Source organism: Bactrocera oleae, chromosome 4, assembly GCF_042242935.1.
Source record: "Bactrocera oleae isolate idBacOlea1 chromosome 4, idBacOlea1, whole genome shotgun sequence".
NCBI lineage: Eukaryota > Metazoa > Arthropoda > Insecta > Diptera > Tephritidae > Bactrocera > Bactrocera oleae.
This window is the reverse complement of record NC_091538.1, coordinates 58,823,191-58,837,993: the sequence shown is the minus strand read 5'-3', so window position 1 is coordinate 58,837,993 and position 14,803 is coordinate 58,823,191. Positions and strand designations below refer to the sequence as shown.

Sequence of the window (14,803 nt, the reverse complement as noted above, 5' to 3'; positions counted from 1 at the left end):
AACTAATCGATAGAACTGAAGTAATCGAAGCAACTAGATTTTTCAGACCAATTTCGATTTGTTAGGCCACTTTGAAGTGCACATTTTTTCACAAAAAACTTAACTATTCTTTCGTCATTACTTTTATTCATCTATTGTAATAATATACAATATTTTTTAGTGTTTATGCATTTGAAATATTTTTAAGCAGAAAAAAGACACACACCTTTTTTCGCGGGTCTACCTTGACATTGGCTACGGTATTAATGGAATCCAAAATATTTCATGATGAATTGCCTATTATTAAAGTACACTAAATACTATAAAAATATATTATTATTAATTATTTATTAAATAATCTAATCTCTTCAAAAAACAATTCACAAAAAAACACGTTTAATGACTTACAAGTGGATTTAACCCCTTAAGGTTAAGTTGAGTTGGGATCCCTTATATCGTAATAGTAAATAGATTTTTTGAAATATAATATATCTTTCCATTATCTTCGTATTTCCGAGATCCTTTGTGGCAGTGAATCATGTGACAGCCATCTCATTGTCGCTATTTAACGGTAGTCATTTGATATTAGACAGCTGACGGTTATCTGACGCTTATTAAAGGCTTTGATTTTATTATTTAAGGCTGTTTATTTGCACTAATGTTTTAGAACCATTTTAGTCATAATTTGAAAAGGTTTTCAAAAAGGAATACTCGCGCAAAGCTGGAATATTTGTTTTAAAAAATAAACTCATCATTCACTCAAAAAGGAAATGTAAAATCAGGTTTTGTGCAAGAGCATAAGAAAATTTTTCACACAAACTGTGATGGAACTTTGCAAAAAGCAAAATGGAACCTTCAGACTTCATAAGCTTTCTTTTCCGTAGAGCTGATAGTCGAATTGAAAACGTAATACTACATTCACAAAAACAGAACAAGTCACTTTTGGTAAGTTAGGTGCAATTTTGGAAATTACTTTATATGGTAAGACCGACTGTTCTTACAATCACAAATTTACCATATTTATACTGAGCGCAAATCGATACTACTCTACTTCTCATATCTAACTGACCGTGTCAGTAGTTGTTTATAACAAAACACTATTTTGATTAGAACAAATTATTGCTGCTTTTGTGAAAAACCTGCCATTTATTTTATTTATAGCTAGGTAATTTTAGAACCAGCAGGGAGTACGAGTCAAGTTGTAAATGCCACTGAACTTGTGTAGTCATCATAAGGGTCTTCACATTTTAGCTTAAGTTAAAATTGTAAATGTATTTCTTGTTGATTTAGTGCGAGAGACATTAGATGTTTCTTATAAAAAAGCAAATATCTCTAAATGAAAATGTATACAAGACTCATTTTAAATGCCCGCGCAGAAATTGCGTGGCAAATGCTTTCAGTGAAACTACAAAATCGTTAAGCTGGAAATTCCGCAAACAGCGGGAGCTACTTCAATGTGAAACATTGTTGTTCGATTTTCGCGCATGAAAACGCAGGCTAGCACTGTTGCGTACTTCACAGCAACACATATATTGTACATATGAATGTATTTTTTTATTCGTGATGAAAAGCAAACTCAGCCATTTCCTGTAGCGAGAAAGGGAATTTTAAGGAAATTAATTTCGAATTTTATTTAAAGTGGATGTGTAAATATGCGCCTTTATTGAACCAGCAGGCAATTTTTTTTGAAAATAATAATAAAAAAAAACTACGAAAATATGCGACAGAGTCGCATAGAGAATTTTCGCGTATACGGTTAAAAATTGCTTTTCGATGTAGCCAAGAGGTTAAATTGAGTTTTCCATACAGCTATTCGTTGGCTGAGCATTTTGTTTGCAGCACTTTGTTTCCGAATGGCCTTGGTGTTACCAGGTTGTACCAGCTTGTTGCTGCCATTGTTAGTTATGCAAATTTCACGAGGCTATGTGATGTTTGTTGCAAAAGTTACATTACCCGAAGCCGGCATGGAAAAAGTTAAAAAAAAAACCGCTGCGCGTGTACATCACATCAAATGAAAATCAACTGAAAACAATTTTTGCTCAGTGAATTGTAGGTGTGTGTGTATCGTAGAATTGCGAACATACATTTATTTAATGCATGCATACTGAAAAGTTCACTAGTTTTTCGCTAAATTTCACCTAAAAATTGAATAGTCGTGCTGCAGCAACTTTCCACTTAGATTTGTACTTGCGCATGCGCAGCGCTTTTAACATTTTGAGTGCCATTATTGGTTTGGTTGCAGCGCGCGATAAAAGTTAATTGCATTTGCTGCAGGTGAAATGTGTCTTTTTACCTCTCTCTCCCTGGTGTTTTTGCATTTCATTTTGCGAAATAAATGTTTTTAATGCGATTTATGGCTCGTGAGTGAAAAGTGATGTTCGAACGGACTTAAAATATGTGTGAGTGTTGCCATATCATAGCTTTTTATGTTTGTATGCTCACGTAATTTGCAGTAATCATATTAAAACCGTTTGTTGTGGTCAGTGAACAGTTATCAATTTAAATTCAATTTCAAGTAGTAAACAATTAAATGTATTAACTGACCCAAATCACTGCCAATAAAATCACAAACAATTAAATTATATTATCTAATTAAAAATGTGAAAATTTCTACTTGCTTTACTCTCACAGTAGCGGTGAAGATGCTTAGTATATATCACATATCCCTGAAAACGATTTGCACATATCTCCGAAATGTAAAAATACATTATAAGCTTCTGCTCTATCAGGTATCGTCATTAGACGAAAGTTTTGTTCTTTCTCTTCCATAAGTACGTTCATCTCTCTCATGGTCATCGCACATGATCGGCATACTCTTTTAACATTTTAGAATGTCTGGTAGATTAAAAATTATTCTTCTTGAACTTGAGCCCAAATTTTTTTCGTAATGTAGCAGTCGTCAGTCTCTAAGTATCTGTGAGAGAGCGTCACTAGAATTAACTCCATAGTTCTTGTACTCATATCTAACCTTTCAAACACACTTTTATACATTTTATACCTCTCGAACCCAAGTTTTGTGGATTTAATTTGTTACAAACAAAGTCATCCAAAAATCCACAAAATGTGTTTGCATGCCCGTCAAATGAAAACTATCGGAATAATTTACACTCTAGATATAGTAAAGGAATGTTTAGGACATAATTTTCATGAAAGTTTTGGAATCGGTAAATCTCTGCTCCAAGTGGGAGTCGCAAAAATTCAGATTAGATAGATCTATCGAGCCAAAAATCAATGACAGTAAGGATTAAATTGCATAAAATGACCTTCAACTTGTTACTCATCCACAATAATCTCCGGATTCAGTCCATAGCGAGTGCTTCCTGTTCTTAGAACTCAACAAAAAGCTCGTTGAAAATCCAAATTATATATGTGGAAAAAAATCATTAATTACATTTACTTATTCCTTAATCTACAAGTATTCCCTAGATACCGTGGAAATATCGTCCGAAAGGACGAAAAACCAGAAAATATATTAAATTCGGCTGCTCCGATGCTATAATAACCTTCACAGGTGCTACGATATCTTCTAGTGAACCGTATCCTCTTTCGGATGCTTACTTTTGGAATGAATATTTGGATGTTTAATGCATTTGAACAAACTCGACTAGTTCAATAGTTGTTCGAGGTCAAATTTCAATCTTAAATCGTAAAATATCATTGTTACAATTTTCAATATTTTATTTACAAAATAATGCCTCAAAATCATAAACTCTCTCATTTTTTATGGCTTGTCTTATTTTAATTCGATCAATTATTACATATTTCTTCTTTAGCACGATTGAATAGTGCACTTTATAGGAACATTTTATAGTAGTTTTAAGTACTAATAAAAAAAATATTAGAAATTTTTATTATGTTATCCAATTTAAGATTATATATATATGTATATTCCAAATTCTCTTCTGACCATTTATTTTACTGTACTAGCAAACATTAGCAACATCCCTAATTGCTGTGTGAATGCACCTCTACATACATCAGCTGATGTAGGTAAACAAATAAGATGCAGTGAAGTGGCAAAATTTTAAATTAAACTTGTGTTAAATTTAATCAAAAGGCATTAGGTGTTAAATTTGCTGTAATAATCAATAATTTTACTGTGTCCTATTAATATGTTTGTAATTTTTGATATTTATTCGTCGAGTGTGTCTGTATTTCATGCTAATTCGTGCTATTGAGCACTCCCGCCAGCTAATAAGGTATGCGCATAGCTTTCAATATTATAATATTAATATTATAAGTTTAAAATTATAAAGAAACCCGCTTTCAATAGTATTACACAAAGATATAAATGCAATAAATCAGCTCTTAAAAAAAATTAAAAAAAAAAAAAACAGGTGGCACAAAAAAAATAAAATGTTCTGAAATTGAAGTGTGGACACACAATATGTACATACCAAAAGCAATTCGTTTAAAACACAATTGTAAAATATGGCTAAAGATTTACCAAATATTATTGCAATTAGTCAATGTCGGCGAAAAAGTAGCACAGAGCCACATTACTCAACCAATATTCCCCACATACAGTCCACACCCAGCCGCCTTCTCTCACACGGCATTAAACGCTCCGCAACTGCTTGGTTGCATTGCTGTCCGCTTTCATGGAATCGCCTATAAAATGATTAATATCGCTTGCTTTTGCAATTAAAAATGTAAAGTTACATAAGTTAAATTAAAAATTAAATTAAAATTAACTGCATAACAATGTTTACAAAATGTTAAACATGGTGTGCGACTGATATCTGGGTGACACCAAAAGTCCAATAAACAAGAAAAACCAACAAACATATTTGTGTATATTGCGCGTAGAATCGTTGCAGTGCTTGTAGGTATGTATACACTACATTCTTACATTACATCGCTTGTCGAAAAATGGAACTGAAAATCATAAAACTCATTTATAAAGCTTCAAGAAACACAAATGTAGGACATTTAGCAATAATATTGACGCATATAATTTTACATAGCATCAACTACATACATGACTTGTTTATGCCAGCGTGTCCTTGAGGTAGTACCATTGGGTTTATTCACTTCTGTTTGTAGATATTTTTGGATAACAAGCAACAATAAAATAGTGTGCTATCCTTGACATGGTAAGATGAACCAATGACTTGGTCTCTATTTTAAGAAGAACATACAGCGTGTTATTCTATAAAGTGATTTTATGTCACACCTAGTGAAACTCTATCGGCAGAGTATACAGTTTGAAAATGCTTTTTATCTTCTTGCTTGTAGATTATGTTTCTTTATATAAGCGAATGACAAATTAATGCATAATTACTATTAAATTCCTCCGGAGGTTTAATAACATGGACATGTGTGTGATCTTTGGGAATTAAAAAAAAAGAGTTTCTCTATCAATTATTTTGAATTTTAAGGGTATTCCTTTTCGAATTTCAACAGCGCTAAAAACGTCCTCCATTGCTGCAGTAATTCCAGCCTCCTCCATTAACATTATAACGTCAGTTACTTAAACGATCAGTGTGACGTGCTGAATCGATTTAGAAATAGCCGTTTGTTTGTATATACGCGAACTAGTTTCTCAGTTTTTGAGATATCAATCTGAAAATTTGCTCACATATTTTTCTCCCCAAGAAGCTGCTTATTTTTCGGAACCGCCGCAATCGGACGCCTAAAGTATATATAATAGTTGCCATTCAAACAGACCGATCAAACTCAAGTCCGTGGATGGAAATTTTTTTATTTGATAAGATATCCTCACGAAATTTGGCATCGATTATTATTAAAAGCATCCCTACAATCTCGAAAGAAGTTATTCACATCGGATAACTATAATATATAGCTGTTATACAACTGAGCGCTTAAATATCTTTTTATACACTTTTATGCTATAAAAAATGCACCTGGGTATTATAACTTCGGTGCAGCCGAAGTTAACATTTTTGCTTTTTTTAAATTTAATTTCTAAAATAATATTATTACTTAAAATAATAATAATAATAAATGCATTTTTCGTTATTTGACTTGCTGATTAAATATTTAATGGTTTTTGTCTGGCACCCAGTTTACTCTGTTGCAAATTGCTCCAACTTAATAACTTGTTTGTACTGTATTCTCTGAATTTAGCCTATTTCTTTCACATCTGTCAAAATATGTAGGTGTTCCTTTAAAATTTTGACAGACTTGTTGGTGTGTTAATTTTCCACGCTTTGTTGATTTCAATTAAGACTTCCAAGAAAAATTACAGACGTACAAACAGACGCTTAAACGGATGAGAGAGCAACTGGTAAATAAAAAATTTTGCGAGTTTCCATTAATAATATACCTACATAATGTTCATTAGCATAAATATGTCCATGCTCAGTATATTTGGTTGTTATTGCTTGAATTTTGTTGATGATAATAATATTAAAAATATTAAGGACATTCGGTTAAAACCTTGTCGTTGTAGCATTATAATGATTTAATTTATTTGTGTTGCTGTTTTGTAAAAACAACGCTGACCGGTTTTGATTCCACAATTTCACACTGTTTTACTGCGAAGGTACTACGTTTGAAAAAGATTATTTTTGGTAAGATTAGCTGTGATAATACTGATGTTGGCTAGAGCGATTAAAGTGTCAGTACCTCGTTTACATAAAGGGTGTTTTTTGGTTTTCGTAATAGGTTATATTGAAACAGTGTTTAAACGTTGTAAAATGTATTTCCAAATTTAGCGATGTTTATGAAAACTTCACAGAGCAGTTGTGTTTTAACGGGGAAGGAAAAAAGTAAATAATCATTTATATACAATTCTAAAGAGACTCTTCAGCCTCATGCGTGCTTGCGTCCATTTTATAGTGACTTATTCATCCTCCATCTTATTTTTTAATTATGTACGGACTGAATAGTTCCAGCAGTAAGGTGACATCCAATACATGAAGCATTAGTAACCAGTTGGAAAACAACATTTGAGTCGACTATGCAAGCAAAATTTTTACTAAATTGAACACTGTTTTCATTCGTGCGAAACTCTAGCGAAACTTATCCAATCAGCATAACATAAAGATTTCCCTATCTGTATTATTTAACATAAAAGTTCTACAACTCTAAATAGACAACCTAAATCGGCTACCAAAACGGGTTTGTTTCGAAACTCTCTTTTCAGAGTCTGTTCAAAGCGGCTGCACTGACTTTAAACTACCTTCTCAGATATTTTTGTCAGGTAATGATTTTTTTCTGACTTGCAAGTAAATATAACCTCTTAAGTCGCTTAAAACTTTGTGTATTATATTGATTTCTAGTAAAATTCAGAGTATTTTCCTTTACCTACATTGTATTGTAATTTGTAGCTTCCGACTCACGTTCGGACATTCTTATTTATAAAAGTACATTCAATTTGTATATTCTATTATATATTATTATAACAAACATTAAAGGAAAAATAATTTACAGACGATCTGTGCTCGGGAAAAGGAAGAAGAGGGGCGTGATTGAATTTTTAAGGCTTAGAAACGGTTTATCTCGACTTTCGACAAAATTACGAGTCTTATAGATAAACGTTATATGGCAATGTTGTAGGTAATGAAAGTTTTGCATATAACTTTTTTTTCACATAACCTCCAAAGTTATGTGAAAATTCCAAGTAACCAAGTTTTTGGGTTTTTTATATTTATCTTGTACAAAAAAAATGTTTCCTTCATGACATTTGCTGCACACTTACCTTCTTACGTCCGTAAATTATTTTTCTCTTAATGTTTATTATTTTTTCTTTCGTTTCCGAAGGGTTTCAATCTACTATGAATTTCTGTGTTTGTAAAAATTATCTACCCTGGCTATTAGTAGTAGTGTTTTTAATTTCCAGTGTCAAAAAAATTAATGGCGTTACAAGAATAATCGCAAGTAAATCAATTTAATGGAATTGTCTAGCATATTAGATCCATATGCTAGACAAACCTTCTGTAATTCGTGGAAGTTATTTCCCACAAACATTTTACAACTACATGAAATACTTGACTGACAGTCCAATGACAGTAACAAAGTAATTGCAAAGGAATGAAAACAAGAAAAGAAGTTAAAGTAAGTTATGTTTGTTTGTATGTAAAGATATCACAGCTGAAAACGAAGAAATACTGAATAATACTTGAATTAAAGACAACAAAGGAGTGTAGTGATGAGTATTTACATACATATATACATGTGTGTAGGTATCTGTTAACAGTAAATTATGCGCAGCACTGAATTAAGTGGCGGCCAAATAAAAGAAACACGAAACAATAAAAGCGCTCATTATAAATTCACCAAGAAAAATTTCCTGCGAAGCAATTGGTAAACACGTAAGCAAATAGACTTGCTGTAATTGTTATCGAATTCGTAGACAGCGGAGTATGACAAGAAACAAGAGAAAACATAAACTTCGGCTGCACCGAAGCTATAATACCCTTCACAAATACAAAATTTTCCATACAAGAACTTGATTTTGATCAGCTAGCTTGTATGTCAACTATATGTTGTTGAAATCTTATCTGAACAATTTGTTCGAAGATTGTAGCGTTGCTTTGTACAATAATCCATGCCATACGAGGGCTGGAGGACTGACTAATCACTTTATATGGCAACTATATTTTACGGTGGTCCGAAGGTGGCGGATCCGACAATTGAGTAGCCTTGTATGGAGAACAGAGCATGTGCAAAACTTCAGATCGATATCTCAAAAGTTGAGTAGGCATATGCACAGCCAGAGAGACGAACAGACAGACAAGTTCAGTGTATAATAAAATTTTCTTAAAGAAAAGCGAAAACAAGAAAATCACCAAAAAAATTAAAATTAACAAGTAAATAAATTAAAAATAATTTCACAAACGAAGAGCCAACGAATTGAGGGCAACGAAAACATGCTGTGACACTTGGTCTCGCCTCGTGTTCAGCCATTTGTTTACCGGCTGGCGGTGCTGTCGTTGTGGCAGCTGCGTGCGCCAACAATAACCAAACTAAGTACAATACAACCACATATCAATTAACGCTTTTGAGCGACTGGCAATTGTTGCGGCACAATTGGTTGCAAATGTCAACTGCTAGTTGGCAGGCGGCAGTTAACAATCAACAGTACCGCTATGCTGCCTCCAAGGCATTCCAGCCTGATGAAAGGCGCTGCAGAATGCGCCAAGCAGAACAGAGAAAACACGGAACAGTTGTGCTGAAAGGGTGCGCCAAATTGCTCCCTTTAACTGTCATGTTCTACTCACGCTATGTGGCATATATGCACACACGCACATACACATGTATATATGTACACGCGCGCATAAAGTGTGTATTTTGCACTCTCAGTTGGCCATTTCACCGCAAAATGCTATTGGGAATTGTATTTAATGCTGACAGTATTCTCCATACAATTTTCGCCAATAACACTTTCCTCAGTCGTTTGTCACAGCAACAAGTTACTTGTGTACACATATGTATGTGTCCTCAGTTGTATATATATATGTATGTATATATATTTCCGCAGTGTGCCCTCGGCGTTGTGGTCAATTTCCTGTGTGATTTTATGCTTTTAATACAAAATAAGTCGGAGTAGAAGAGATCATGTGAATTGACGTTATCTAAAAACGTAATCTAAACTAATTCCCCAGCTAGCTTTAAAGTCTCAAAGCTGTTGTGAAATAGCTAAAGCTTAAAATTGCACTATGGATCCAAGAAATAATATAACAAAGCAAACAAGTGCTATAAAATTGTGAATGGCCAAGTCGGTGAAGAAAATTACTCCGAAACGGCTACAATGATCGACTTAACATTGTCACAGTATCTTCTTAGATATATGCCTTTTCTTTTGTGCTACTGCTGGTAATTCCTTATGCAAGAAGTTACTTATTTATCTCACAAATTTGGTGAGTTGACTTGATTTTGAAATCGTGTAGTCAAGCTCTGATAACTCTTTTGCTAACATTATCATTACACCCAGAACAGGGTATATTAAGTTTGCCACCAGACCCTATAAAATATATACACTTTTACAATATTGTTGTCGTTAACAGAGACGGAGAGATATCTTGCATAAGAGAACTTTTCTACAATCTCGTCACCACCACCTGTGTGTCAAACAAGATATTGTACTAAAAAAATTAGGAAAACTAAATTGATCAATATTGTCTGCTTACTATTTAAATATATAATACAATTACATCAATAATAATAATCTCACACCTAAAAACAAACAAGCTCTTTCCACAAACATTTTACCATTTAAGGCCAGCATACCAAAAGAAGCACACAATGTCAGCAAAAATTAATCCAAATTGAATACTTTTATTGGCAATGTTTATTTTAATTATTTAAATAGACTAATATTGTTAAATACTAACATCCTATTTGCTTTGACTTGTTTATCTATGAATTATGTGTAAATGCTTGCGTTTCCACAAAATTCTGTTGCAACTATTTGTTAGCTTGACCTTACAATCAACCAGTGCATTTAATTAAGGCAAAAACAGTTTCAATAAACTGCTAATTCGTAGGAATGAAAATTATAAACCACATGTTGTTTGACAACACAGAAGTCTTTTTATTGAGCTCGTTGCCATGGGCAAGGACTTTAGCAAAGCAAATATTATATAAATGGTTTTTTATTTGCAAGCACACAAATAATTTTGAAAGCAAGTTCTAGTTTATGTGTGAGCATATTCCTATAATATTTGGATTTTTCAAATGTGCTTGTAATAAATATTTAATGTTATTAAGTATTAAGCTTCAGCATTATTTATTTAAATTGAAACGGCAAGCCGCACGAAAGCGGAAGTCGCCGAGAAGAATGGGTGTGTAGGAGAAAAACGCCTTTTTGGACGGTTCATAGCCTAGTGGGGAAAGAATTTTAATACTTCGTTGACAAAATTACTTTTTAATATTACATATATAATTTATATATTTTTATATGCATGTTTGTATGTGTGAGTAGTCGGTCATGCTCATTGCTTACATTCAGCAAATCGTTTTATTTATTTATTTTTGTACAATAAAAAATTGCGCGAATTTTCCACTTGTCTAAATATAAATTTGCACACACATGAGAATGTGTATGCATACATATATATTTGACATATGTCACCATGCAAAAATAACCGAAAATAAGATATTAAGCGCCTTTGACCACATTAATTCAATTTGTAGAAGTGAAAAAATAAATAAATATTTCGTTAAACACAATAAAATTCGAACAAATGTATACTTATAAGTAACTTTACAAAAGATAAGCATAACAAAATCTTGAATGCGCCTACTATACATAAATATATATAAATATAAGGGTGAGTAAAAAAAATCGTTTATTTTTTTCACTTTATACGCTGAAAATTGAAAAATAAATTCTATCCAAGTATGAGTTCTTTATATTAATAGAAAGGTCGCAAACCCTATAATATATGCATACACGTTCAGCATGATGAGCTGAGTCGATTTAGTCATGTCCGTCTGTCTATGCGCCTGTCTGCATATAAGCAAACTAGTCTCGTAGTTTTTGAGATATCGATTTGAAATTTTGCACACATACGTTTCTCTCCAAGAAGCTGCTCATGTGTCTGAAACGTCGATATTGGACCACTATAGCTACCATACAAACTGATCGATCCCAATTTAGTTCTTGTATGATCTGACGAGATATCTTTACGAAATTTGGCATGGATTATTGCCTGGATTAACGGTATAATCTTCAAAGAAATTGTTCAGTTCGGTCTACTATACCATATAGCTACGATACAAACTGACCGATAAAAATCAAGATTGTATGGAAACTTTTATATTTGTGAATTTAACGTTTTTTCCATGTTTTTTTTTCATTTTGTACTCTGATGAATTGATTAGTAGACACCTCGAAAAAACTAATAGGAATATGCTCCGTTTTTCAGTTTCCTATTTCTTCCGTATTATCGGTAAGAAAAATGCATACCTCGATAACTACTATTTGACTTTACTATTTTTTTTTTTTGATTTTACTATTTTTTATTTATAGAAAATTGAAGTTACTAAAAGCATTATAGTAATTTTATGTTATAAAATTCATGAAAAACAAAATTATATCTTAATTTTATTAAAATAATCGATTTTTTTTACCCACCCTAATATGTGTACATATATTTCTTAACGTTTAAAATAAAGCGTTTGGCAACAAATAATAAAAAAATCTTCATGAAAGTATTTTTAATGCTTTGTTGTATATATAAATACACAGCTTACGGTTGACATATTAAATACATACTATATATATTTCATATATCAAGTATCCAAAGCTCACCGCTGCTTCCGCTTACGTATTTGCACACGCCGTGCACGAGAGGGCTCGTCAAGTGACTGGGTTCGCTGAATGTGCCTTTCACGTTTACAAAAACAATCCACTGTCACTTTCGCTTTTGTTTATTCAAATATGCATATTTCACTGATTGTTGAAAATATTCCATCGCGTGCAATGATAAATAAATGTCTTATCCTCTATCATTTCCATAAATTGCTGCAAATACGCCTCTCCACCATTTTGGGCAATATTTTCACGTGGTCAACGTGTGTGTGCACTTCCGCCCAACATTATTAGCATTTACCTTTTCACGCACTTACGTTGATCAAATATTACGAAAATTTTTGCCTGCAAAATGGCAGTTCAGCAAATTGTGGGCGTGGTTCCATATGTTAAATGAATTGAACCACATTTTCCAGCTGGTAGTCAGTGTGTAAATTTACCGTTGATACCGCTAATCAAATTGGCAAGTGCAAATGTATGGTATTTTGTTTGCACGAAGGTGTAAATTTTTTAATATTTGCCGAAAATTTTCGAATTTTTGAATTTGCAAACAAAATTTGTGGGGTAATTCGCGATTTATGGCACTCGATTTTGTAAATCGTAATCGTAAAAGTGTTAATTTCTGTAAATAACCAAAGCAAACTGCGCAGAAATTGAAATAACACAGAAAGCAAAATTTACAGTAAACAAATATTTTATTATTTGCGGCTAAAATTCAAGTAATTAGCAAAACATTCTAAGAATTAAAAATTCAAAGGCATCATCATCAAAATAGATAAGCAAACTTTAAAATATATAAATATTATAGCTCTTCACCACAGATTAATATCTAATCTCTTTTATGGTTTGGTCGGCAAATCTTCAAAAGAGGAAATGTTTAATAACCTTCTCAATAAAGCGACATTATAACCTGAGCACGGTATATTAATTTTTCCATGAAGTTTGTAACACCCCGAAGGAAACGTCGGAGACCCTATAAAGTATATATATATATCATCAGAGTGAAAAACTGAGTCGATTTAGCCATGTCCGTCTCTCTGTCTGTTTGTCTGTGTGAAATGATCCCTTAGTTTTTGAGATATCGATCTGAAATTTTTAATATAATCCTTTCTCCCCAAAAAACTGCTTATTTGATAGAACCGACCATACAAACTGACCTATCAAAACCAAATTAAAAATCTCTTTATACCCTTTAATGGTATAAGAAATGCACCTATGAGGGGGTTTTCTAGTTTTTTTTGCAATCGATAAAACATTCAAGTAAAGTTCTCCATATTAACTCAATTTTGCATTAAACCGTTAATTCTAAAAATAGTAATATATCCACAAACAGAGATCTTCGAAGCACTTGCTGTTGAATCTCGGTTGTCCATATGATAATAAGGTTGGCGAACTTTTTTGACAAAATTCCGATAGCGATCGTCAAAATTGCCATTAATATTTTTATAGCACGATTGCCTATTTCCTTCAACAATAGAAGCCTGTCTCGGTAATTTCTCTCTAGCGATCATTTCCTTAAGGGGGTATTCTAGTCTAGGGACATGAATTTTAGGTAATTTTTATTTGTCGTAAAAAGAAGGCAATCAATATTTTTACTATCGATTTTTTTTATCAGTTATTTATTAATGGTACAAGAGTACAGAAAAAAAAAAAAAAAATAAAGTTAAAAATTTAAAAAGCTGGTCATCTGGCCTCCTAGTCATCTGAAATGAAAAACACAAAAATAACCAATCTACAATGAGGTCGAAACTGTATGAATTAGCGATAAGTAAAAAAAAATTTGTTGACAAAATGGCGATTTTAATTTGGAGGTGAGACTTCTTTATACTCGAAAGAGGATTCTCTAAAAATTTCAAGTAAATCGGTTCAGTAGAACACGAGAAATCGTGGGTATCGTATTGAAGAAGTCTGGTCTGAGAAAAACGAATTTAAAGTTTCGGTTAAAGTCTTTTTTTCGATTAGACCCAGCCGTATCAGTTTGGAAGCCGGTCAGTAAAATGTCTATATCTCCGAAAATAATATAAATTTTCAAAAATTCTTCTCTTTTTTAAATTATAGAAAAAAATCGATTGTTTTAAAATTCCACACTAGAATACCCCCTTGAGGTGCTAATGCTGGAAGAAACCGCTGGTAACAGGTCCGCAGAATACAGTGAACGCAGAACACTCAGTTTCCACAGAACTTCCACACACCTAAATTTTCATAAACAATTTGTTTAATATATTCCTTTGATATCTTTAAAGTGTTGGTTATATCGTTAAATCTAATTTGACAGCTTTACAATATATCTCTGCAAAGTTTTTGACATTTCGCCCGTAGCCCCTTCGGGACGTGTTCACTGCATTCAACCTTACCATTTACAAATCGCTGCTTCGCCTGTCACAGAATACAAATAACATTCGTCAAGAAAATTTTTGGCATACATTTACTTTTTTAACGCACGATATTTTAAAAATTTAATTTCGAATTTCTTGACCCTTCTCTTTTATATCTTTTATGAGTTTCAAAAGTGTGTGCTTTTAAGAGGCCAATAAAAATGCTGGTAATATTATATATTCTATCTTCTATTAAATTAATATTCATTAACGCATATCTATAATA

The 14,803-nt window shown here is 32.5% G+C and overlaps 1 protein-coding gene across 3 annotated transcripts in view; it reads left to right on the top strand.

The window, feature by feature from the left end:
* Window positions 1-14,803, top strand: part of Rgk1 (Rad, Gem/Kir family member 1) — a 160,424-nt gene that overhangs the window by 44,088 nt on the left and 101,533 nt on the right. The window contains exon 1 of one of the 3 annotated variants that reach the window (XM_036362981.2): window positions 4,007-4,178. The exons of 1 other annotated variant lie outside the window; for it this stretch is intronic. The gene's annotated coding sequence lies outside the window, so the exon portion shown is untranslated. Of the gene's footprint in view, window positions 1-4,006; window positions 4,179-14,803 lie in introns of those variants that run through there. One more of the 3 variants, XM_036362984.2, reaches the window with a different exon arrangement.